General features: G+C 41.1%; 2 long non-coding RNA genes across 3 annotated transcripts in view; one reads left to right on the top strand and one right to left on the bottom strand.

The window, feature by feature from the left end:
* LOC138741921 (uncharacterized) overlaps positions 1-21231 on the bottom strand; it is a 35692-nt gene extending 14461 nt beyond the window's left edge. The window contains exons 1-2 of one of the 2 annotated variants that reach the window (XR_011343886.1): positions 21157-21231; positions 10333-10410 (exon numbers count right to left, since the gene is read on the bottom strand). This is a non-coding gene — a long non-coding RNA (uncharacterized lncRNA). Of the gene's footprint in view, positions 1-10332; positions 10411-18966; positions 19114-21156 lie in introns of those variants that run through there. The other variant, XR_011343885.1, reaches the window with a different exon arrangement.
* LOC138741920 (uncharacterized) lies at positions 20266-22681 on the top strand. The gene is made up of 3 exons (XR_011343884.1): positions 20266-20413; positions 21565-21643; positions 22446-22681. It is a non-coding gene; the product is annotated as an uncharacterized lncRNA (long non-coding RNA).
* The last annotated feature ends 2256 nt before the right edge of the window (positions 22682-24937 follow it).

Genomic DNA, 24937 nt, shown 5'->3' with positions numbered 1-24937 from the left:
TTGATCATACCTTGAAGAAGGGCTCAGGCCCGAAGCCTCAGTTACATATTTTTACCTCCTATGGATTTCATTTTCTCAGAGCAATAATTTATTTCTCCTGCCATTTTGGAGCATTTGGAAGGCTCTTTACAGAAGCCCACCTATCACAGTCATTTTTAGATTTGGTCAAGTGGAAGACTCTCTCAGGTTCTCTGGAACATAAGAAATAGGAGCAGGAGTCGGCCATCCGGCCTGTCGAGCCTGTTCTGCCATTCAATGAGCTCATGGGGGATCTGATGGTAGGCTCATCTGCACCATCCTACCTTTTCCCCATATACCTTTATTCCTCTGCTTGGTAAAGATCCATCCAATCTGCCTGAAATATATTTACTGAGGTAGCCCCCACTGCTTCAATAGTCGGCAAATTCCATAGATTTGCCACCCTCTAGGAAAAACAATTCTTGCTTCCTCATCTCTGTCCTAATTCTTTTACCATGGATCTTGAGACTATGTCCTGTATTTCTAGTCTCTCTCACCAATGGGAACAATTTACTCTACCTCTATCTTATCTATATCTTTCATAATTTTATGTATTTCTATGAGATCCCTTCTCTTTCTTCTAAATTCAAGTGAGTACAGCCCCAGATGACTCAATCTCTTCTCATAGGCTAACCCCTCATTTCTGGAATCAACCTGGTGAACCTCTTCTGCACTGCCTCCAAGGTCAGTACATCCTTCCTCAAGTAAGGAGACCAGAACTGCATGCAGTGCTCCAGATGCGGTCTCACCAGTTCCTTTCACACTTTCAGCATAGCCTCCCTGCTCCTAAATTCAATCCTTCTAGCAATGAAGGACAACATTCCATTTGCCTTCTTGACTGCCTGCTGCACTTGCAAACCAGCCTTGTGCAATTCCTGCACAAACGCTCCCAAGTCCTGCTGTATGGCAGCGTGCTGCAATCACTTACACTTTAAATAATAATCAGCTCTTCCATTTTTCCTTTGCCAACATTGTACTCCATCTGCCAGACCCTTGCCCACACATTTAACCTATCTATATCTCTCTCGGCTCTCCGTATCCTCTGCACATTTTGCTTTTCCACTCAATTTAGTAACATCAGCAAATTTAGATACACTCCACTCTGTCCTCTCTACCAGATCATTAAAGTATATTGTGAACAGTTGTGGGCTCAGCAGCGACCCCAACTCACCAATGATTACTGACTAGAAATGCACCCCTGTATCCCAACTATTGGTTAACTAATCCTCTATCCATGCTAATACATCAGCCCCAACTGTATATATTCTTAACTTATGTTTGTATTTAATGCGACACCTTATCAAACGACTTCTGGAAATCCAGGTCAATAACGGCCTTCTGCTCCCCTCTATCTACTGAGTTAGTTATATTCTCAAAGAACTCTAGTGAGTTTGTCAAACAGGACCTGCCTATGTTGAATCCATGCTGTGTCTGTCTGATGGATCCATTTCAATCCAGATGGATGTCTCACTATTTCAACTTTAATGATAGCTTCAAGCGTTTTCCAAACTACAGACGTTAGACTAATGGGCCCATAGTTCCCTGCCTTTTGCCTACATCCTTTTGTGAATAGTGATATGACATTCGCCATCTTGAAATCTGCTGGGACCTGCCCACTGTCGTGGCCTATCTGCTGAGTCCTGCCCAGAGTACTGTCGTGGCCTATCTGCTGGGACCTGCCCAGAGTACTGTAGTGGCCTATCTGACGGCACTACCTTACACAAGTGGCAATAAATGACATTGGAGTCTGTAAACTCAGGAATCAGTAGCTTTATTGTGCTTAACCACAGCTTTTAAAGTTCCCTCTGCGCGTTTCACGCTGAGCCTTCTGGGATGCGGTAGTGACGTCACTTTCCAGCCTCAGGTGTCGGGTGCTATAAAAAGCCTGGGTTCTTATTTGCGAGCTTTTCCTAATTGCTGGTGCCTGGGTTGTAGCTGGAGGACTGGGACATCGTTGGAGGCTACGCGCTCTGGTAATGCGCTTGCTAAACTGTAGTGGCTGCGTGCGATTCTGTTGTACGCATGGGGCTGCTGCTACACCACCCCCCCTCCAGAATCATGGCTGCCAGACGCAGATTCCTGGGGTGTCTTCTGGGATGTTTCAGTGGTGACGAGATCGGTCTTGAAAGGTCAGTGTGTGCCGGTTTGAGTCATTCAATCGTGAACATACACTCTTGGCCCCCTACGTCCAATGTAAATACTACACCTTCTCGCCTGATTACCCTAAAGGGCCCCTCATATGGGCATTGAAATACTGAACCTTTCTGACCTTTCCTAACCATCAAGAATTCTGCAGTCAGTAGGTCATGTGGCACCTGATGTTTGGAGCTCCCATGAAAAACCATGGGTTAGGGTTGTTTTGCCCCATTGCTATCTCTCACAAGACGTAAAATATCCAAGTCAGCTGTCTGATTTATGTCACTACCGAAATGTATGTCACCTAGAATAAATAGTGGAGTTCCATAGATCATCTCAGTAGTTGAAACTGGCAGTCCTTCCTTTGGTGCTGTACATATTCCCAATAGCACCCACTGTAATTCATCCATCCAGTTTGGCCCCTGCAGCCTCACCTTAAGTCCCGACTTTAAATGCCTATGGAACCGTTCCACAAGTCCATTTGACTGAGGACGATAGGCGGTTGTGTGGTGTAATTTACTTCCACAGAAGTTTGAAATCTGTGTCCACACGTGAGAAGTAAACTGCGTACCTCTATCTGAAGTGATGTGACTAGGTACACCAAATCGTGCAACCCAATTAAAAATAAAAATCTGTGCACACGTCTCTGTGTCTGCTGCCTGCATAGGAATTGCTTCTGCCCAACGACTAAAACAGTCAATAACAGAAAATAAATATCTCATTCCCTGAACAAACCAGCAAAGGTCAGACTACATCCACGTGGACGTGCTGAAATTTTGCATCCACTGTGGAAAATCTTTCAGGCAGTACACAGGTGTGTCTGTGAATTTTAGCCTTTTGGCACTGAAGGCAAGTTTTGGCCCACAGGGTGACATCTCTCTTTAGTCCATGCCACACAAAACGAGTTGACACTAGTTTATGGAAGAACTAATGGAAGGAAGTGAAAGATTATATATATCATCGAAGATCTTCCTGCGCCAGCTCACTGGTAGAATGGGTCTAGGGTGTCCTGTGGAAATGTCGCAAAGGAGTGTGGGACCGCTTGCCTCAGTAGTGATTTCCTCAACCTGGAAACTTGTAACGGCATTTTTTGTAGGCTTGTACCTCCTCATCCCGCTGCTGGTCTTCCGCCAACTGTGCCGTGTCGATTCCACCCTGGACTGCAGGGACAATTGGTCTCAATATGGCATCTGCCACTGGATTGGAAAAACTGGCAACATACCGAATGTCAGTCATGAACTCAGAGATGAATGACAATTGGCGTTGCTGTCTCGCAGACCATGGGTCAGATATCATACTGGTAGCCTGCACAAGGGGTTTATGATCAGTAAAGGCCGTAAACGCTCAACCCTCCAGCATGTATCTGAAATGGCGCACCGCCAAATACAACAACAGTAATTTTCGGTCAAATGTGCTATATCTCATTTCTGTAGGTCGAAGACGTCTACTATAAAATGCAAGTGGTACACATTGTTCTTTCACGTGTTGTTGTAACACTGCACCAATTGCATGGTCGGATGCATCTGTAGTTAGCGAGGGGGTGCTTCATGTTCTGGGTGGGCAAACCTTGCCGCAGATGCCAAAGAATCCTTGGTTCTTTCGAAAGTCATGTCTGCTTCCTCATCCCAATGCAATATATTTGATTTTTTTTTCTATTTAATAGGTCAAACATTGGGCGCATCATGGCTGCTGCTCCTCTAATTAAACGATGGTAAAAGGTAACCATTCCTATGAATCTTTGCAAATCCTTACGAGTAAAAGGATGGGGAAACTTGCATATGGCAATCACTTTGTCTGGCAACGGTATAGTTCCAGTACGAGAAATCCTGTGACCGAGAAAATCAATTGCAGCTGTACCGAATTGGCATTTTGCAGGGTTGACTGAAAGGCTAAAATCCTGTTATCTAGCAAACAGGAGACGGAGGTGTCGTTTATGCGATTCCTCATCGGGGCTCGCTATGAGGATGTCATCCAAATATACGAAGGTTCCTTCTAAGTCCCTAATGACAACGTCCATCAATCTTTGAAACATCTGGGCTAACTGTGCTGTACATGCCTATGCAATATAATGCTTTCAAGCTTGATATCACAAAGAAATCTTCACTGCATTCTTTTAAGGGCCAAACTTTGGAAGTTAGCCATGTTTATCAGACGGGATTTATGTATACCAACCAGGAGACCATGTTCTCTCAAAAAATCTGCGCCTATCAGGGGAAAACCTACTGAGGCCACCATGCATTTCCAGTAGAATACTGCTGAACCTGTATGTATCGTGACCTTCCTCATTCCGAAAGTAGGAATCGTGGTACCATTAACTACTGAAAGCGGTGGAGTACTTGCACCTTGTGCCAACTCAAACTGTGTTGGGGAAACAATGCTGAACTCATCCCCCATATCTATCAAGTGATCCACCCCCGAAATCACGTCATGTAAATAAAGTAGACCTTGTTCTGTGCCAACTGCCGAGGCCACTAACGGCATTTGGCAGGTCCATTTCCCTGACGTAGTGATGGACCTGGGTAAGTGCAAGGACTCTTACATCTATAGGCAGAGCGACCCCATTGGCGATGATAAAAACAGTATCCGGAACTTTTGTTTCCTTGATCAGGATGTGGTCGCTGTATTACCACACATGCTGGTGGACTTGGCGTTTCAGGGGGCTCAGACTACTCAGCCGCAGAGATGGGCTACATCTGCATTCTGTTAGCCTGTGGAAGGCCATAAAGTCAGTCAGCTTCTCTTGCTACCAAATGCGGCTCTGCAAAACTCATGTGCACCACTCCTGCCGCCACATGCACTGGTAATTTCAATAAAAACAGTGAGTTTATCAAACAGGACCTGCCTTTGGTGAATCCATGCTGTGTCTGCCTAATGGATCCATTTCAATCCAGATGTCTCGCAATTTCATTTTTAATGATAGTTTCAAGCATTTTCCAAACTACAGATGTTAGACTAACTGGTCCAAAGTTCCCTGCCTTTTGCCGACATCCTTTTTATGTATAGTGGTATGACATTTGCCATCTTGAAATCCGCTGGGACCAGCCCAGAGTACAGAGAATTTTGGTAAATTATCACCAAAGCCTTGACTCCAATTTCTGCCATTTCTTTCAGTACCCTGGGATGGATTCCATCAGGATCAGGTGAATTATCTATCTTTAGACCCTCAGGTTTTCTCAGAACTATTTATTTAGTGATACCTATTACATCTATGTCCTCACCTTCCATCATATCAATAAGATCTGTCTTTTGAAAGGTAGATGTGTCCTCCACCGTGAAGACCAACACAGAATAGTCATCCAAAGCCTCATCCATTTCTTCATTACCCAATATCAAATCCCCCTTCTCATCCTTCAAGGGACCAATTTTCACTTTCACCACCATTTTGTGCATTATATAATTATAAAAAATGTTACTGTCTGTTTTTATATTTTCTGCTAATCTTTTTTCATAGTCCACCTTCCCTGTCTTTATTGCTAACTTCATGGTTCTTCGTTGCTTTTTAAAGTTTTCCCAATCTTCTAATCTTCCACTGCTCTTGACTTATATGCATGAGCATTTAGTTTGATGCTTTCTTTTATTTACTTCAGTTATCCAAGGGTGGCTGTCCCCATCTTACTTTCAACAGTAATATACTTTTATTGAGCTTCGTGAAAAATCTCTTTGAAAGTCTTCCACTGTTCCTCAACCGTCCCTCAATAGAGCCCACATTTCCCCTTATCCTGGCCAATTCTACTCTCATCCCCTTGTAGTTTCCCTTGTTTAGGCATTATACATTGGTTTTAGGCCAAACTATTGTATCCTCCATTTGTATGAGAAACTTATTCGTACTGTGATCACTCTTTCCAAGAGGATCTCTAACTACAAGATTGCTAATTTCACTTGTCTCATTGATAGGACCAGATCCAAGATAGCATGTTCCCTTGCAGGTTTAGTAAATGCTGTTCCAGAAAGCCATCACATATGGATTCTATGAATTCTATTGCCTCATTTGGATGATTCACCCAGTCTTTGTGCATGTTAAAGTCCCCCATGATAATTGCAGTTCCATCCTTACATGCCATCAATATTTCTTGAAATACAGTGGCACAGGCCACTGTAATGCTATTATTGGTGGTCTATAGACAACTCCCACCAGTGATTTTTTTTACTTTTACTATTCCTAATCTCTACCCAGATGGATTCATATTTTTCTCCTTAGATCTGACATCATCTCTCACTATTGCCCTGATCTCATCCTTAACTAAGACCATTACCCCATCTCCCTTACTTCCATGCCTGTCCTTCCGTATTACCTGATATCCTCGGATATTTAATTCTAATCATCTCCACCTTGCAACCACATTTCTGTATTGGCCACTAAATCATATCCCTTTGTAGTAATTTGTGCCACATTTACTGGTCTTGTTTTGAATACTACGGTAAATCAGATAAAATGTGCTTATACCCATTGTGCTTTTAAAATATGATAATCTGCCTCTTTTTCACTTGACTGTTATTAACTCTCATCTTACTTTTCTCTTTTTTTAATGTTTGCTTTTATTTTGTCCGCACTCTTCTCATTTACTTCATCCATCCCTCTCCAATCTGTTGATCCATTTAGTTTAAAGCCCTGTCCACAGTCCTAGTTATATGATTCGCCAGGATCCAGGTCCCATCATGATTCAGGTTGAGCCCATTCAGTTTGAACAGCTCCTTCCTTCCCCAATACTGGTGCCAATTTCCCATGAATTGGAACTCACTTCTCCCACACCAGTCCTTGAGCCATGCTCTAATCTTATGGACCCTGTGCCAATTTGCATGCGGCTCAGGTAATAATCCACCTTTTACCAGCTTTTTGGCTGGGCTTTTTAATTTATCCCTAGCTCCTCAAACTTCCTTAACAGAACCTCTTTTCTGGTTTTACCTTTGTGGTTGGCACCCATATGAACCACGACAACTGTATCCTTCCCCTCCACTGCAAATTCTTCTGCAGGAATGTCTCGAATCTGGGCACCAGGAAGGTAACACAGCCTTTGGAATGCTCTATCACTGCCACAGGGAACTTTGTCTATTCCCCTAACTATATTATCCCCGGTTACCACTACATTTCTCTTCTCTCCCCCCTCTTGAATGGCTTCCTGAACCTCAGTGCAACAGTTAGATTGCTCATCCTTCCTGCAGCCCCCACTCTTATCCACACAAGGAATAAGAATCTTGGACTTGTTAGACAGGAGCAAGGGCTGAGGCTCCTCCAGCACTGTCTCTTGGATCCCACTACATGCCACACTTGCAGCCATTCTCTCTTGCCCCTGACCACAGACTGAATTTGAGGCCGCTATTCTAATGGGTGTGACTGCCTCCTGAAACAAGTGCCCAGGTCCCTCTCCCCCACCCAGTGTTTGAAGCTCAGATTCCAGTTCATCAGTTTTGAGCCTGAATTCTTCAAGTTGCCGCAGATGTAGTCATCAGGAACCACAATTAAGGGCTGTAATTTCTGAGTCATTAAGTCTGGAATGGGTTGAGATGGATTTCTTGGATCATGGTGGAATCAAGCACAATGGGGATCAGATGGGGAGGTGAGGTTCAGACTCAAGTTTCAAGACCCTGTTGTGTATTTCTTATGATCCGGTATGCTCCATCTGAAATAGAGGCTGCCTTGATTGTTATAAACTATAAAATCTTGGAGATAAGTGGTCCAGGCAATACAGTCCTAGGCCAGACATTTGAGACAAAAAATGTGGTTTTGGTTCTTTGTATCTCATTCATAAATATGTTTCCCTTTGATGTCTGAATTGCAGAAAGACGAACTGCTTAAATAATCTGAACATACAAACTTAAATTTGAAATGGCAATTTCCTTTATTGAAACCAAAGCTACAATATTGCAATGGCAATTACTTAAGGTCTAATGCCAAAAATTTGACAAACTTTTACATTTTTAGAATATCTCAGATATAAAATATCAGCGTCTGGAATCTCCTAATTGATTTTGTGGGTTTTTTTTTTAAATGTAATTGATTTATTAAACTAGGAATAAAAATGGTCAACGCTTCCAAAGTTTCATCTCCAAAATGGAGTTTTGATTGGAGTTAATGGGCATCTTTGCTGAGCTGAGCTGGCTGCGGCTGTCTTTATCAGGTTAAAATATAAATCATGTAAGGAATGGAAGACTCTGCTTATGCATTCCAAGACAATGACTGTTCTTGCTCACCACTGACAAAGCAAATGAGAAGAAAGGTCAGTGGAATTCTGCTGACTGTGGGTCTCCCCCAGAATTAACAAGATCATTGTTCACAATCAGATTTAGCACCATAATTTGGACTCCTAGGAATAATCATTGTGCTTTATATGACTCAGTAATTTTTCTAACGACATTAAAGTCAGCAGAAAGGAACCAAATATCCTCTTCCTCAAAAGATCCATGGGCACAGTTATTGAAACCAATAATTTAGGAAGCTTGATGAGATTGGAATTTATGGAAACAGGGACAAATGAAGCCAAGCCATCCACATCATTTGAATGTCATCTATTGATCCCCCAAACTGTAAAGTTTAGCACAGATTATTTGGATGTACACAGAATATTGTCAATCATTGAATTAATATCTTAGTGCCACCCGGATCAGAAATAGCATTGCAGTACACCTGCTCATGATCTTATATATAATAATGAAGTGAATAATTTGCTTTGCATCATTTGAGTAAGGAATATACAGTGAAACCTCGATTTTACGCACCCCAATTTAACACAAATTTGGATATAACACGATGAATCATTGGACTCATGCTGATTACAGTAGGGCCTCCATATTCACGGGAGTTTAGATCCAGGACCTCCCGCCATCACCAAAATCTGTGGGTGTGCAAGTCCATTATTACACAGGGGTAAATTAAGCAAGCAAGGGATCCCAGCAGGAGCATGGAAGTCGGGCTCCCGGCAGGAGCGTGGATGTCAGGCTCCCAGCATCAGCGGGGGGCATTGAGCTTCCAGAGGAGTAGGGGTGTTGGGCTCCCAGCAAGAGTGGAAGGGGGGGGGGTCAAGCTCCCACAAGGAGCAGGGGTGCCGATCGAAACCCCAGTTTAGCGCATCCCCGCTATTTTCACGATGAGATTTTAAGGACCCCAACGATCACATTATAACAGAGCCACAATGTAGACCAAAGCAGGTTGAATACTCAGAAGGAAAATACTGTGCATTTTGCACAGTTTGAAGGTGATTGGAATAAGGTGTTTGGGATGGCACAGTTAGCATAGCTATCACAGCACCAACGACCCAGGTTTGAATCTGTTCCTGACTGTAAGGTGCACTCTCCCCATGTTTGCATGAGTTTTCTCTGGGTCCTCCTAACCTTAAAAACTTATGGGGGTTTTAGGTTAATTGGGGTATTTGGGCAGCTCAGTCTCATAGGATAGAAGGGCCCTGTTATCATGCTGTATATCTACATTTAAAAAAAACCCAGCAGGTTACGCAGCATCTGTGGAGAGTGAAGGGGTGCGGTTATTGACTGAAACATTATATTTATTTCTCTCCTCACAAATGGTTCCCAACTTTCTTAATATGGCTGTTCCCCACAAATACCTCCAAACTTTTGAGATATCTCCTTTTTTAATGACTGGTAGAATTCCCAATTCTTCTTCTGTGCCAATATTCTATCCAGATTAGTTCTTTCTTTTATTATTCTCACTGAAGATATTTGCTTAAACTTTGACCAACAGAAATCAGAAACAAAGATAAATCGCACTACAGAGAAGAGGTGGAAAATCTCAAGAATTGGTGCAAGAATAACAACCTGAGTCTCAACGTGGACAAGACAAAGGAGATAATTGTGGACTTCAGAAGACCAGGACGACCACCCTTCACTACCCATTAATAGCTCGGTAGTGAAGAGAGTAGAGAGCACCAAGTTCCTTGGACTCCACTTAAGATGTTGTATATCTTTGACATACAACATCTCCTCACTTGCCAGGAAGGTGCAATAATGACTGCACTTCCTTAGAAGGCTGACGCAGGCAAGGCTACCAGCCACCATTCTATCAACTTTCTACAGGAGCTCTGGCAAGAGCACCCTGGCCGGCTGCATCACTTTCTGGTACGGTTGTAGAGAAATAGATCAGAGGTCAATCTACAGGATCACAAAAACAGTACAAGAATCACTAAGGTCTCCCCCGCCACCCCCCACCCACCCATTGATGTGACTTACTGGAACTGTCGTTTAATGAGGGCTTGTAACATCAGTGAGGATAGACACCATCTCACATGTAGCAGCTTCCAAATACTCCTATCAGGAAAGAGATACAGAAGTATTAGAACCAGAACCATCAGCTTCTTCCCATGGGCAGTGAGACTGCTAAATAACTGATGAACTGATAAAGCAATATATGTACTGAACTTGTCTGTGTTATTGCACTGTTCTTCACTTTAAACTGAAGAATGCTGTTTCATCGGGTTGTACTGGCACAATCGGATGATAAATAAATTTCAACAAATGAACTTGAACAAAGTTTAAATATAAAGCTTGTTAAATGCCCATTGGAAGTATACTTATAACTGGATCGATCTAATGCTCCAATCTATCACCATTTTTAAAGTACCACTTTCAACAATGTGTCTCTTATAAATATCATGGAGATACATAGACATCTAAATGAACCAACATTTTCACCTTCAATGCTTTATCAGTCAGTAACATCAGTCAGAATCTATGTTGCGATATTCAGAGATATAATCTCTATTTTTTTTGTGTTTGAGAGCATTGGCTTTGAATTTTCTTTCTATTTATGCCATACATAGTGTAGAATTTTTCTCAGTGACATTCAATATTCAAAATTCAAGATTCCTTTATTGTCATGTACCAGAACAGTGTATGTCAGAGTACCTAAAATTGCCTTATGGCTGACAAAGGTTCGCCATTAGTGTTGCCCGGCGCCCCTTACAGTATGAGAGAAAGAGAAGCAAGAGGATCCCTTCAGAGTCACTGAGTGTCTGTGGATTCACCTCCTGCATCCTCGGCAGCCACACAGACTCTTGTTTGATTCATTGGCAATCAGAGCTCCAAATTTGAGATTATGATCAGGAAATCTTCAGTCCCCGGGATCCTTTGGGAGTCCTTCCTGCCCTTAGAATCATCTTTAATCCCATTTCCAATAGCTGATTGAAATAAGCCAGTCTTTAGCAGCCTGTATGGGTCCCTCCACTGCTGAGCGCTTTGCTGGTCCACCGCTGTGGTCACCGTCCTGTAGCATCATCTCCAATGGTTCTCTTTCTCAATGGTGGCTGGGGAGGGGGGTGATCTTCTCCACTGTACCAGAGAACATGGATAGGAACAAATTTCCTTGTGTTCCTCCATAAAACTACTTGTCACAAATTCCCTTACACTTATGTTAACAAACTTGTTAACATAAATTATAATAAACTTTGGCACCTCATTCTGATTTCCCTATTTTGGTGCTGCTTCTGCACTTTGAACATCTGAAAGTTCAGTCAGGCCAGCAGCTTTAGTCAAAAATGAATCACTCCTGAAAATGAAAATCCTAGAGTATTAAGAAACAATTTATACCACGTTCTTTGGCTACAATTTGTTTCTCCACCATGCCTATAGACAGCTGAAAGTGTTTGTCACAATATTGTGATCACTATTCACTTGATGCTCTCCCCCACTTTTTTTCCTTTAATTGTTCTGCCTTACAGACACTTGTCTGAAAATAATTGGGGTGGATTTGCCCTTTGAACCTTGCTCTAAATACATAATGCAGCAAATCTACACATTTTAGTTCATTGGAAATGAATTCCATCCAAATCCAATCTTGGCATCATGGAGGCATTCAGCATAGAACAGTTAATTCATCCCACCTGATCTACACTAGTCTTATTTTCCAGCACTCTGCTTTTTTGCAGTCAAGCGCTCATCAAAATAGGTTACTAACCTATTACAAATACCCCAACTAAGGGAGAATTACTTTTCATTGAGCCACTCATAATTTTGCATTCCTCTGCACCAAACTAAACAAACTCGATCTGTCCTCACAACATCAATAACTAAAAAGACAGACAGACAGACTCACACACACACCTTTTCCAAAGTCCACAATCCACTTCACCCCATCATTGTTCCTACATTCTGAAAGTTCCTTCATACCCTCTCCATCCCCTTGTTTCACATAGTCCCTCTTTTAAAATGACTAGTGGAAGTTCATCTTGAATAGGTAAATATAAGTGTAATATGTAGTCAAGGGAACCAAATTTCAAAAGTGATGCCTGATTGGCAGCATTTCTCAGAACACATTATTGTGCAAGTTTTGATCAACTCCCTAATTTCTCATTGGAGTCGATGTGTTGTTTATCAATGTAGAAGATCATCTAATTGATAAATTAATCTAATTGTCCACCTAAACTCACATTCCAACTTAAGCAATCCCTAAGCTTAAGTGAGTGGAAAGAAAGTTTGAAAACCACTGTTTTATCATACCTAATTGACTCGTTATGTGCATGGTTTCAATACTCCAAAGGAAATAGACCAATGATATTTTTTTCAAGCAAAATGTTACAGTAACAAATGGGTCTAGAGCAGTGGTTCTCAACCTTCCATTCCTACTCACATACCACCTTAAGCAATCCCTTACCAATCACAGAGAATTTATGGTATAGGGGTTGCTTAAGGTGGAATGTGAGACTAGGGGGCCAGATAGAAAAAATACTTATCTAAATATATCTTTGTGGCTATTTTATAATCAAGGATTGAATGCGCCCAAGCACTTTATATCTGGAATTGTACTGAATTATTAGATAGCATGAGTCATGGTAGATCACAGCTTAACTGAACACTTGGTTTAAAACCTTCTAAATGGTATTATATGAGTAGCCGTTTTGAATAATTAAGTCATTGAAATAATTTACAATGAATCTTGCTACTTCAATTTGTATTTCTGCTCTTAATTTTTGTTTTTAAACAATGAGTTTGTTTTTGACCAGGCGGTGAGGGGTGAGGGATGCAGTGGGAAATGTTGTACCATCTTGATGCTTTAATGGAGTTGAATTGCTATCAATGGAAATGTGAAGCTGAAGATGTCAAAATGGGTAATCTTTCAGTGGAAAATAGAGAGAGTGGCCCACAACACTTTGTTCCATTGTCTGCAATTAAAAGGTTATTTTGTGGGAACACATGAAGGAAATGTACAGTAATCAATATACGGTCATTTCAATTAAGAAAATAAATGGGTCATTGTGTAGCTTCTGCCATATATTTATTGTTATGCATGTAAGATTCAGCTCCCAGAACTATCTCTAAAGGTTTCTCAGAAATATAATCATGCTTAAACAAAAATATCAATAAAATTAACAGATATACTGTAAAATAAACAAACATTGACCTGAAATTAGGTAGAATCATAATAAATCTAAAAAAAAGGAATAATAGATTATATAGTTACTTATGTAGAATTTCTATTAACCAGCATGCAAAACCATAAAACCCAATATTTATTACAACTTATAGATGTCCTAACCACAGAGCATGGTGAACACCAGACTTTTAGACAACTCTACAAGATGTTGCATCTGGATGTGATACTAATGAGAATATGAGGAGTGGCCTAACAGTGTGAGTATGACTGCCTCATAGATTCAAAGATAGGGGTTCAATCCTGATCTCGATTTTTGCCAGTTCTGAGTTTGTTTGTCCTCCCTGGGACCTTTGTGGTTTCCTTTGGTATTCTGGTTTTCTCCCTCATCTCAAAAACCTGCTGATAGACCAATTGGCTGCTGCAAATTCCTCTTTGGTGAAGGGTAACGACAAAATGAACCAAAGAGGTGTTTCTGGTCATTTGACAAGCATTTGTGAGTCTGAATACATTCCAGGGAATTAGAAGCAGGTCAACAAAATAGATGGGATTGCTCCTCTGGCACAGACCCAATAGGATGAATTATAACATAACATAACATAACAATTACAGCACGGAAACAGGCCATTAGGCCCTTCTCGTCCGCACCGAACCAAGCACCCCTTTCTAGTCCCACCTCCCTGCACAATGCCCATAACCCTCCATCTTCTTCTCATCCATAGACCTGTCCAACCTTTTCTTAAATAATACAATTGACTCCGCCGCCACTATTTCTCCCGGAAGCTCATTCTACTTCTGCATAAGTGTTAGATAAGATTGGGGTTTTAAAAAGTGTTGATAACTGGCTGGAATGACAAAGACTGTGAAATAAAGTGAAAGGGAGTGAAAAAGATTTGAAGAGGTCAATATGGAGCGTAATTAGAGGGAAATGGATAGTCGACATTTCAGGGTGAGACCATTCTTCAGTCGAGATGAAGAATCTCAACCCAAAACATTGTCTCTCTATTTTCCTCCTCTGCTACTGTCTGACACACTAGGTTCCTCCAACAGTTCATTCATGCTCCTGCAAGTCTAGTTTCTCTCTGTGGAGTATAATTAGGCTCAGTGTGAATATTATTTTTAGCAAGGAGAATAAGTACAATATATAGGCCCAGACAATAATGCACCAGGGTGTTTGCATATAACATGTACCAATTATCAAATGCGGGGGACTCAGTCTTGTAGATATTGCATATCTGGCACTAGGCAATTATGCATTTGTTTTTACCACTGGAATGTTTTGGAATGTTTGGAGACAATAATGTGTCCTGAAAGTTTCTTTGTTATTTAACTGGTGTCAGATCAAAAATGATAACACTGAGGTGCAACATTTAAAATTAATAGTTCACTTAATTGTTTGTCTCGTCTGTGGTTTAGCAAATTATAAATAGGCAGGACTGTTCAGCTCAATGAGAAAATATGAAGCTATAATTATCACATTGCAATTGGCTTATTAAAGATCCTTCAGCCAATCCAATACCTATGAAAATGCCACAAAATCAAATGTCAATCTAAATTTTAATGTAGTCAGTTAAGTTTAAGGTGCCTTGTGAAAAAACATTTTGTGTACATGTGAATAGCGTAACCATCATATTATTCTGCTTTTATGCCCATGATTTAGGAAAATTGTGTTGGTAACATTGCAGGATGATTCTAAAATTAGGGCATGGTCAGTGGGGTATCTTTCTCAAACCACAGAAATATATTTCAGTCTTATCATAACAAAAAGCCACAAAAAGTTAGAGTTAAAGTGGGTCATTTGGCCCCTTGAGCCTCCTGCCCCATTTCCGCTGATCTTTTACCTCAAGCATCATTTTTCTGCTCTAACTTGATTTCTCACATCGAGAAATCTATTATTTCCTATTTCACAATCGAGAACCAAGCCTCCATGCTCCACATTGATTCCTAGAGTGATACAGGAAAGAAACAGGCCCAACCCATCCATGCCTCCCAAGATGTCTTCCTGAGTGAATCCCATTTCCCTGCATTTGTCCATATCTCTCCAAACTTTTTTTTATCCTACTCAGAGAATTCCAAAGACTCATTTCTGAATGAAGTACTTTCTGCTCATTTCATTCCTCAGTGGCCTACCCCCTATTTTGAGATTGTGGCCCTTTTTTCTCGACTTCTCAGTCAAGAGAAGGATCTTTTCAGAATATTTTTAAAATCTTATTATGTTTTAATGATGTTAACTCTCTTTCTTCTAAACCTGAAAATAGATGTTGAACCTAAACCTCACATGACAGGACCTAGCCTGGTGTATCTTTGGTACAATTCCTGCATAGCTCCAAGTCATTGTCTAAGGCATGGCAGAGAATGAGGCAGCAGTGATTCATGCCTCACTGCAACAAGGACACTTAGACTAGTCACTTGAAAGCACTGGAAAAAAGTCCCAGCAATATTCTCTAAATCTCCGGACAGGAAAAAAACAAATCATCTTCAGTGTCCTCTACCAAATCAACATCTCCTGCGTTGTGTCCTAACAACATTCCATTCTGAGCACTGTTACCACGCAGAGAAAGAGAGAGAGAGAAATTAATTTTAGGATGTTCTTAGAGCCTCCTTGATAGTGTAAAGTTCCAATTGACTAGTGAGAATTCCAAATTAAAATTAATGACTCAGACTTTCTGGTTCAGAGAAGCTCTGTGGCCTTTGGATTGAAGCTAAGGATGATAAGTTCCTCCAAAGGGGATTTAGGGTGGCAGTGAGAATCTCGTCCATTCATTGGGAGGGCATAGAAGCCCAATGTAAACAGCAAAAGAGCACATCATCTCCCAAACTACCCACCCGCCCACCTTTTGAAGGCCAACTGACAACCCACCTTCCTTCCCTCACTCATCGCCATCAGGCTATCTGCAGCACCTACATTGGTCTCTTCAATCATTAAGCTAAGGTGGAAACGTCAAGATTGGCACCAAAGGATTTTCAAAGGAGAAGACATTCAGGTAATTTGATGCAGAGCACTCTGTCTCTCTTCTCTCCCTTCAGGTTGCTGTGTCTTCTAATGTGTCTCTACAGATTCCCTTTCCCTGATTTGCCCTAAACATTGTGACTTTGATTCCATTCCTACACTCAGCCCCAAATCTGTCTCGCTCTACAAAACAGATGGCGTCTACTGATGATTTGCCAGTTCTTTGTGTCTCTGGTCTTTCATCTGTTACATTTTATTAGATTCCTTAGAGCATATCACATGGCAATTAACGCCTTTTAATAGGACTTGGTTAGGAATGGACTGTAGATTTTATGGATAAACACAGATCAGGATAACTCTGCTCTGTGAAGCATAAAGGTTCTTTAGAAAAGGCTATGATTTTCGATCAGGCAGAAGTTGGTTATGCACTAATTATAACTGAGACTGTTCAAATGTTTCCTGGGTTTACCTTTCAAGGTCTGTGTGAACCTCTGTGGAGATGTGTTTAAATTGAGGTGAGGTTTTTGGGGGAACTTGTCATCCTTAGCTTCGATCCAAAGGCCACAGAGCTTCTCTGAACCAAAGAGTCTGAGTCATTAATTTTAATTTGGTGAGATGATGATTCAACAGCGGGTTTTAGAATATTTTGTTTTTCGAACAAAACTGTTGGTGGTAGTGATTCTGTTGTCACTTTCACAATCAAATAATCCTGAGCTAAATAATCTTCACTGCTTTTCAGCTTACTTTTAGCCCCTTGCTCTTCTTGATTGTGGGTATGACAACAACACCATCTACAAATTCGCTGACAATACCAGGGTAGTGGGCTGTATAAAAAGGGGCAATGAGTCAGCGTTACAGGAGGGAGATTGAAAACTTGGCCGAATGGTGCACCAGCAACAACAATGTCGTACTCAATGTCACCAAAACTAAGGAGCTGATTGCTGACTTCAGGAAGGGAAAACCAGAGGTGTATGATCCATTTATCATTGGTGAAATCAGAGGTGGACAGGGTGAGCAAATTTAAGTTCTTGGAAGTCACAACCTTGGAGGATCTTTCCTGGACTCAACACACTAATGGCATTGTGAAGAAAGCTCATAAGCGCCTCTACTTCCTCAGGAATTTGTAGAGGTTTGGTATGACATTGGAAACCCTGGCAAATTTCTACAGATGTGTGGTGCTGCATCATGGTCTGGTGTGGCATAAAGCCCTGCAAAAGGCAATGGATACAGCAGGACATCATAGGCAAAGCCCTCTCCACCAGCGCGAACTTCTACAAGGAACACTGCCAAAGATCCACATCACCTAGCACAGGCTCTGTTCACACTGCTACCATCAGGAAAGAGGTCTAGGTGCCACAAGACTTGCACCACCAGGTTCAGGAACTGATGTTACCCCTCCACTTTCAGACCTCTCAACAACAAACTCATTAAGGTATCTTATTTTGCAGCTTATTGATACTTTTCTCTCTATATTACAGTCAGTTTGTTTACTTTTCTTTTATTTGTTTATGTGTACGTTGAGTTTTTTTGCACTACCTACAGGAAAACAAAATCTCAGGGTTGTGTGTGATGTCATGTATATCCACTGACAATAAATCTGAATCTTATACCAAATTCACAGATTATCCTTGTGCATGTGACATGGAATTGAGAGTTATACTGCACAGAACAGACCCTTCGACCCCTCATCCATGTCAGTCAAGTTGGCATTGATCCCATTTTCCCACATTTGATTCATATGCTTCTAAGCCCTTTGTATCCATATTTCTGTCCAAATATTTTTTGAATGTCAAAATCATACCTGCTCCTATAGCTTCCTCCAGCAGCTCATTCCAGATATGGACCCCTTCCCCTCCCCCCCCCCCCCCCCCAGTTAAAGAGTTGCCCCTCAGATCTCCCTCAAATCTTTTTCCTCTCATTTTACACCTGTGATCTCTAATCTGGGATTGTTTATCCTGGGAAAAGACTGTGGGCATTCACTTTATCTATGCAACTGTTGGTCTCAGTCTGCTTTGCTCCTGGGAATAAAGACTCAGCCTTTCTTTCTTTCTAACACAAGCCCTCCAATCGCAGCAACATTCTGGTGAATCTCTTCTGTATGCCTTCCAACATTGATATCCTTCCTATGGCTTGTGGTCTCAACTGTACATAGCACCCCAAGCATGGTCTCACCCATGTCTTGTACATCTCTTTCGTGAGGTCCCAATATTTTCCATGGCCCTGATTCCATCCTGACATCCATGGCCATCTGTGAGAAGCCTACATGTTCTCACTGTGATCACACAGGTTTTCCCCGGGTGTTGCAGATTTTTCCGGTATCCAAATAATATGCTGACGGCCACAATAAAATTTCCTTCATGTGTAGACGAGTGATTGAATCGAGGTGGAAATTGATGGGAAGAATAAAGTAGGGTTGTGTAAAGATAGTCGGTGCAGACTCAATGGGTCATAGAGCTGGTTTCTCTGCTGGGTCACCCCATGACTCTAGAATCAGCTTTAAGGTATTGGAAGGAAAGTTGATATGTACAGGTACCTACTTGTTACCCACCAAAAGAATGAAGGTAAGTGGTGTTCCTTCCAGTTGCTTTCAAAACCTGTGCCAATTTTTCAGACTTCTTCACCAAGATTTGTTTTGATATTTTCCACAAAAAATTTTCATACAAGAAGATCATGTAAAATAGTTTAAAACAATAGAAATCTGTAATAAAAACAAAGTCAGATTTTGAGTTGGGGAAGGAATCTCTGTGACTCGTCAGTGACCCATTCTGGCTTGCAAGGAGGTAAGGACAGAGGGCTAGAATCCCTCTTGGGCAAGAGCCCAAGAGGTCTGTTATCAGAGGCAGGCTGGTTTGAGCAGCAATTAAAGCCATTTCACACATCTGTTGGCACACATTTGTTTCCAAAGCTGCTGAAACTTATAGAAGCAGAGCATCTCACTATGGCTGCAAACCAAGATGATGGGTTTGATTTAGCAAAAGACTTTGTCTGAAATTACTAAACGTATGTTCTTGCAAAGTTGAAGAAAATTTAATTAATGGCTATTTATCCTGATCAAGTAATGAAATCATAAAAGCTCCATCTTTTAACCTGTTCTAAAGGACACAACAATGAATCCAATATAATTTGAAAATACAAACTATTTTGCAAATATGCAAAATCTGTTTTTAATTGGATTTTCTTCTTAACAAAAAATAACATTTTTTGCAATTGTCAACATTAATGATACTTCAGTAAATTGTCTAATCTGTGCATATTTAACTGTTGTGAATCTCATTGGCACAGATACAAGACTGGGACTTGGTAGCAGTCAATCCTTGGCTGGCAGATAGGGTCAGGTATGATAGATTGTACTTAAACTGTCAGAATCTGAGTACTGCATTGTAAGGGTGAAACTCATGCACTACTTTTGTGTGCTAACCTAAGCATTTCAGTCTTAAGAAAGAGATTCAATAATAAAGGATGGTCATGGGCCTACTGCCACACGGGGAGTGAATTTCCACCCCAGGTTCTCTGTATGTCATTCAGATGTTGAGGATGTCATTGAGATCGAACAGAACACAAGGTGATGGGGAAAATCCATCAATCTGCAGATGGAGGAAAACTGAAATAGAGACATTCAAGAACAGTTAAAAGTGAGCAGATTGTAGCACGTCGAAAGACTCAGACTTGTTGACTCAAATTAGCAAAAGACTGGAGCGTATTACATTGAGATTGACCAGTCCAAACTGACCTGGGTCTGGTTAAGAGCAGCCCTTTATGACCTGGCAGTAGGCGTGGCTATGACTCTCAGCCAATCACTACTACTGTATGTAAATATATACAAATGTATACATTGGTGATAGTATCCTGTACTATCACATAGATCTAGCAGGCTGCTTGAAGAGAGGAACTTGATATTTGAGGCATGCATGCTTGCCACCTCTGTCACTATCGTTCATTTACATCAGGCCTGTGGACACTACGGAACACTCATGCGAAAGCAAGCTTCCATGCTTGTGAGTCCTGCTTTGTCATTAGTTCAGGAGTACAGGACTGGTGATCTCCCTTGGTGAAGTCCATTATTTGTACCCAATCTCAGGTCAATTAAATGACATACCAATCACTGTGACCATCCCTCAGGCTCCTCATCCCTTAGTCATGTACCTTAGTATCTCCTCCTCACCCCATCAAACCTCAAGCCTGACCATCCACTGTAAATCACATTTCCCATTTCCAATACCCCAGCCATCTTAAAGTTGACCTCACCACCCTCCCAGACACCCTTTCATATAACTTAATCAGACATTACATTTAGAGCACTGATCTTCTTTAACTGATGACCTGACTTTCACCACCACACTTCTATGCCTCCTTCCTCCATGATCCCTGTGACCACCATCATGACCCCCTTATCCGTTTTCCTTTATGAGCTCGACATCCTGCAGCCCTCCGTGCTTTTCCATTTCTAGTCTTCTGAGCATTCTTGAATTTATTCTTAGATGTCACCTCAGATCAAGTCCAATTAGTGACAGATATTGAATGCAGGTATTGCCAGTTATTTCCACAACTAATGAAAAATTATTTGTAGAACTTCGCTCCCGGCACTGTGAATGCATTTCCTAAACACAAAACAGAAATTCACCCGTACTTCTTGCTTTCTTTCTCCATCATTTTTCACATCCATATTCTCACTGCTCTTTGTGCTTGAATGTCACTTTCAGATCACATATAAAAAAAATCTCAGTAGTGACACCCCTACCTTGCAAACTTTATGATTTTCAGGTTGTCAGACATCCCATGAACAGAGAATAATCTGTACATTGGCAGATAAAATATACATCTGTTGAAAAAAAACAAGAACAAACATTAGAACTATGCTCCACATAACAAAATGGAATAATAAATTCAATAGTGAAAATATATAGGAATCCAGTAGTCTTACAAAATTTGTTGCATTTAAATTTACTGTCTTCCTTTTATCACTATCTGAAAAGAAAATCTTGAAATGAAACAGTTTGCAGAATTTAAGGCCTGACTGTATAATTTGGTGTCATTGATGAGTGTTTTTTTTTGTGGGAATATGCTTTTCATTTGGTTTGTAACCCTAATATCTCAATACCAGTGTCCAAGCCACTAAACCTTCAACCTCACTCCTCTGTCATTACAGCAAACCAGATTCAGAACCACGATGAGGTGTCTGATACAGCTCCAATCAAACCCAGCTATGTTCTGCAGGCTCTAAGCAGGTAGTTTTCTCAAGCTTTCTGGCTAGCCACTTAATTGTACTTTGCCTACGACTCTCTTATAAAACAACATTATTAAGAAGAGAAATATGTTCATTGCTGCAATCCAGATTGTGGCAAAGGTGGCATTGAAGCTTTGCATTTGATTTATGTGAGATTGATTGATATCTTGCACAACAACATACTCAGTAATTGATGTCAATATAGTTTCCTGTTTATGGGTGAAACTTATCTTTCAAGAAACCAGATAACTCTAGTTCATGTTTTGTTATAGCTTTACTCTGGATTTCTTTCAGCTTGATGGAGTAACGTGGCCCTTTTTGTAATGGCAGATGGAATAATTGTTGTGAAAGCCATCCTCCTGGTATCTTACTAGTCTGACATTCAACCGAAGGGCAACATGAGGAAACTCAAGTTATTTTCTTGTTGGTGCATCTAAGTGGCATGTCTTGAATTTACTGAGCTCTTACTATTTTTTTGCATTTTAAATTTATTTTTAGAGATATAGCACGGTAACCGCACTTCCGCCCCATGAGCCCATGGAACCCGAATACACCCAATTAACCTTCCAACCCTGTAGGTCTTCAAAATGTGCAAGGAAACCAGAGCACCCAGGAAAATCTCACACAGGCACAGGGGGAACTCCTTGCAAACAGAATCAAACCCGAGTCACTGGCGCTGTAGCAAACGAGTGATGCAGGGCTGTCACCTTTTGTTCTTTTTGCTAATTACCTTCATTCTATTTTCTTTGATTATTGAACCTTCCATTTAATGAGAACTGTTTCTTTCTATTTATTCTGTCTAGATAATTCCAGAATCATGTTTGCAGATGACACTATGGAGGTTGGCCTGATTGGAGGGGATGATGAGACAGCCTATGGGGACGAGGTTCAGCACCTGGCCATGTGATGTGCTGACAACAACTTGGCACTTAACACTCAGAAGACCAAGGAGATCATTGTGGACTTAAGGCGTGCTGGAAGCCATACTCATGGCTGTATTTATTTCAATAGAGTTGTGGTGGAAGGTGCATCAAGCTTTAAATTCCTTGGTGTCCACATGATCTCACAGGGTCCCTGATCAAAAAATCAACAGCGCCTTTATTTCCAGTGGAGTATGAAGAAAGTACACCTCTGTCACAGAATATTAATGGATTTTTACTGCTGCATCACTGAGGGCATACTTACCTATGTCATCTCAGTGTGATATGACAATTGTCTCATATCAGACCGCAGAGCACTTTAGTGGGTGATGAAAACTGCCCAGTGGATTAGAGGCATCCAATTGCCCACCATTAAGAACAACTACCAGGAACATTGTCTGGGCAGGGTGAATAGGATCAGCAAGGATGCATCTCCCCCTAACTATGGACTTTTTACTCTTCTCCCAACTGGTAGGTGCTACAGGAGCCTTCAATCTCAAACCAGCAGGCTCAATAAGTGCTCAATGAGGCTGTGACCCTGCTGAATCTTAAATCACAGCACTGAGTGGAACTGCACTCACATTGTACTGTGTTACGAGCCCAGAGGACCCATAAACCCAGCAGCAATAGACATTCACCAAGACAAATGGTTACTTAAACAAAAGTTGCTTTTCATTATCTTTAAACATGAAAACAGAATCACACGTTAACTTATCTCTATTGACTTATTTAACCTAACTTAACCCCCTTCTAATTCTAAGCGCACATGTGTGTAATATGTCTGTAAGTTCAGAAAAATTCTTCGTTTCACAGTCCAGTCTCACTTCTCATTTCTCCAAGTTCACTGGTTGCAGGCAATTCCTATACTGTGCACCGAATTTAACATGCATAAAGTTCACCAACTTTGATGCTTGAAAGGAAATGGTTACCATTCAGGAAGGTTCGTGTTGGTTTTCAGAGAGAAATTTGTTGTTCCAGGACATCCACAACTGATGTACTTCCATCAGCCATTCCAATGTCTTGCTGATGAAACCTGCCCCTTCAAGATTCTCCAGATGATAACCTCTTTCTTTCAGGTCACCACAGAGTTCTTCTTGGTTTCTCTTATTCCAAGTGAAACATTAGACAGGCAGTCCTCTCTTCTTGCATGAACCACAATGGCTTTGACCAGGCCATCTTCCAAATGGGCTTGCCAGCTTGTCCTGTTCCAGTCCCAGTTACTTTTGCTGGCTGTAACACTATCCAAGTGATCTCCCTCTCTCTCTGAGGGAAAGCCTGTTTGACTATCTCTGCTTGCAAAACCACATGACCCTCTTACAACAGCAAGCTCTCCTCCAGAGAGCAGTGGCTCCAGCATGCTCTTTCATCTGTTGCCTTTTGCAATCAACAATCCATTAGTGAAGTCTCTTGAGAAGTCGTCAAAGTTCTTACAAAAGCTGTTGAGGTCCCTATATGTCTAGCATGGGGCAGAGCTCCGGTATTTCAAATAAGATCTGTTTAAAGTGTTTGTATGTGACCTACTCTAACAAACCTTTTCCAATTTATCTCCCAAAAACATATCTCTATACGCGAGATACTCTGTCACAACTGTCAGTATTTTATAATTGTTTGCTTGCTGAATTCTCTTATTTTTATTTGCATGGAGTTATTTGTATATAGAACTATTTTTAACTTCTGGTTGGATGCTAATTGTATTTCATTGGCTTTGCATTTTACTTGGTTCAATGACAAGAAAGTTCAATCTGATCTAGGTCCTTCATTCACTTAACTACCTCCATTAGATTCCCTTGGATACTTTTTTGATTCAAAAGCAACCTGAGCTTCTCCTGTCTATCCACAGAAGTTTCTCTTGATTACTTGTTCACAAATCATGCAGAAACATAAGTAGAACAACTGTTTAACAACTCCATTTGCATCTTTGCAAACGCAAGTCTTTTCAAGCATGTCAGTTTAACACCTTATACTTCACTGAAGTTGCAGTTTGTTTAGTGTAATTCACAGGGTTTGCAATATTTTCCAAATTATTGTCTCTTGTGATAGCAACTAAACCCAACTATGTGAAGTATTAGCAATGGTGAGAATAAACCAAATGGAAATTTAAAGTATTGATCTGTTTACAAAATTATCAAAGATTTAATGGCAACCCAACCAACCTTTTTGATTTGAGCAAATGCAAGCCCAAAATGCTGTTCTCTCATGGAAATTTTATTTCCAAAGCAGCAAATGAGAGGATATATCTGTTTTCCTAGTTGTCCATTACAAGTGATATGGATTCCCCCTTCTCTGCCTCTGCGCCCCCCCACCCCGCCCCCCCCCCCCCCAGCCCTTCGGTTTTATCTCATTCCTTATTGTCACCTTCTCTTCTTATTAGATTC

Source organism: Narcine bancroftii, chromosome 8 (assembly GCF_036971445.1).
Source record: "Narcine bancroftii isolate sNarBan1 chromosome 8, sNarBan1.hap1, whole genome shotgun sequence".
In the NCBI taxonomy this organism is placed as follows: domain Eukaryota; kingdom Metazoa; phylum Chordata; class Chondrichthyes; order Torpediniformes; family Narcinidae; genus Narcine; species Narcine bancroftii.
Note: the sequence above shows the minus strand (reverse complement) of the source record. Positions and strands in the feature narration are given on the sequence as shown.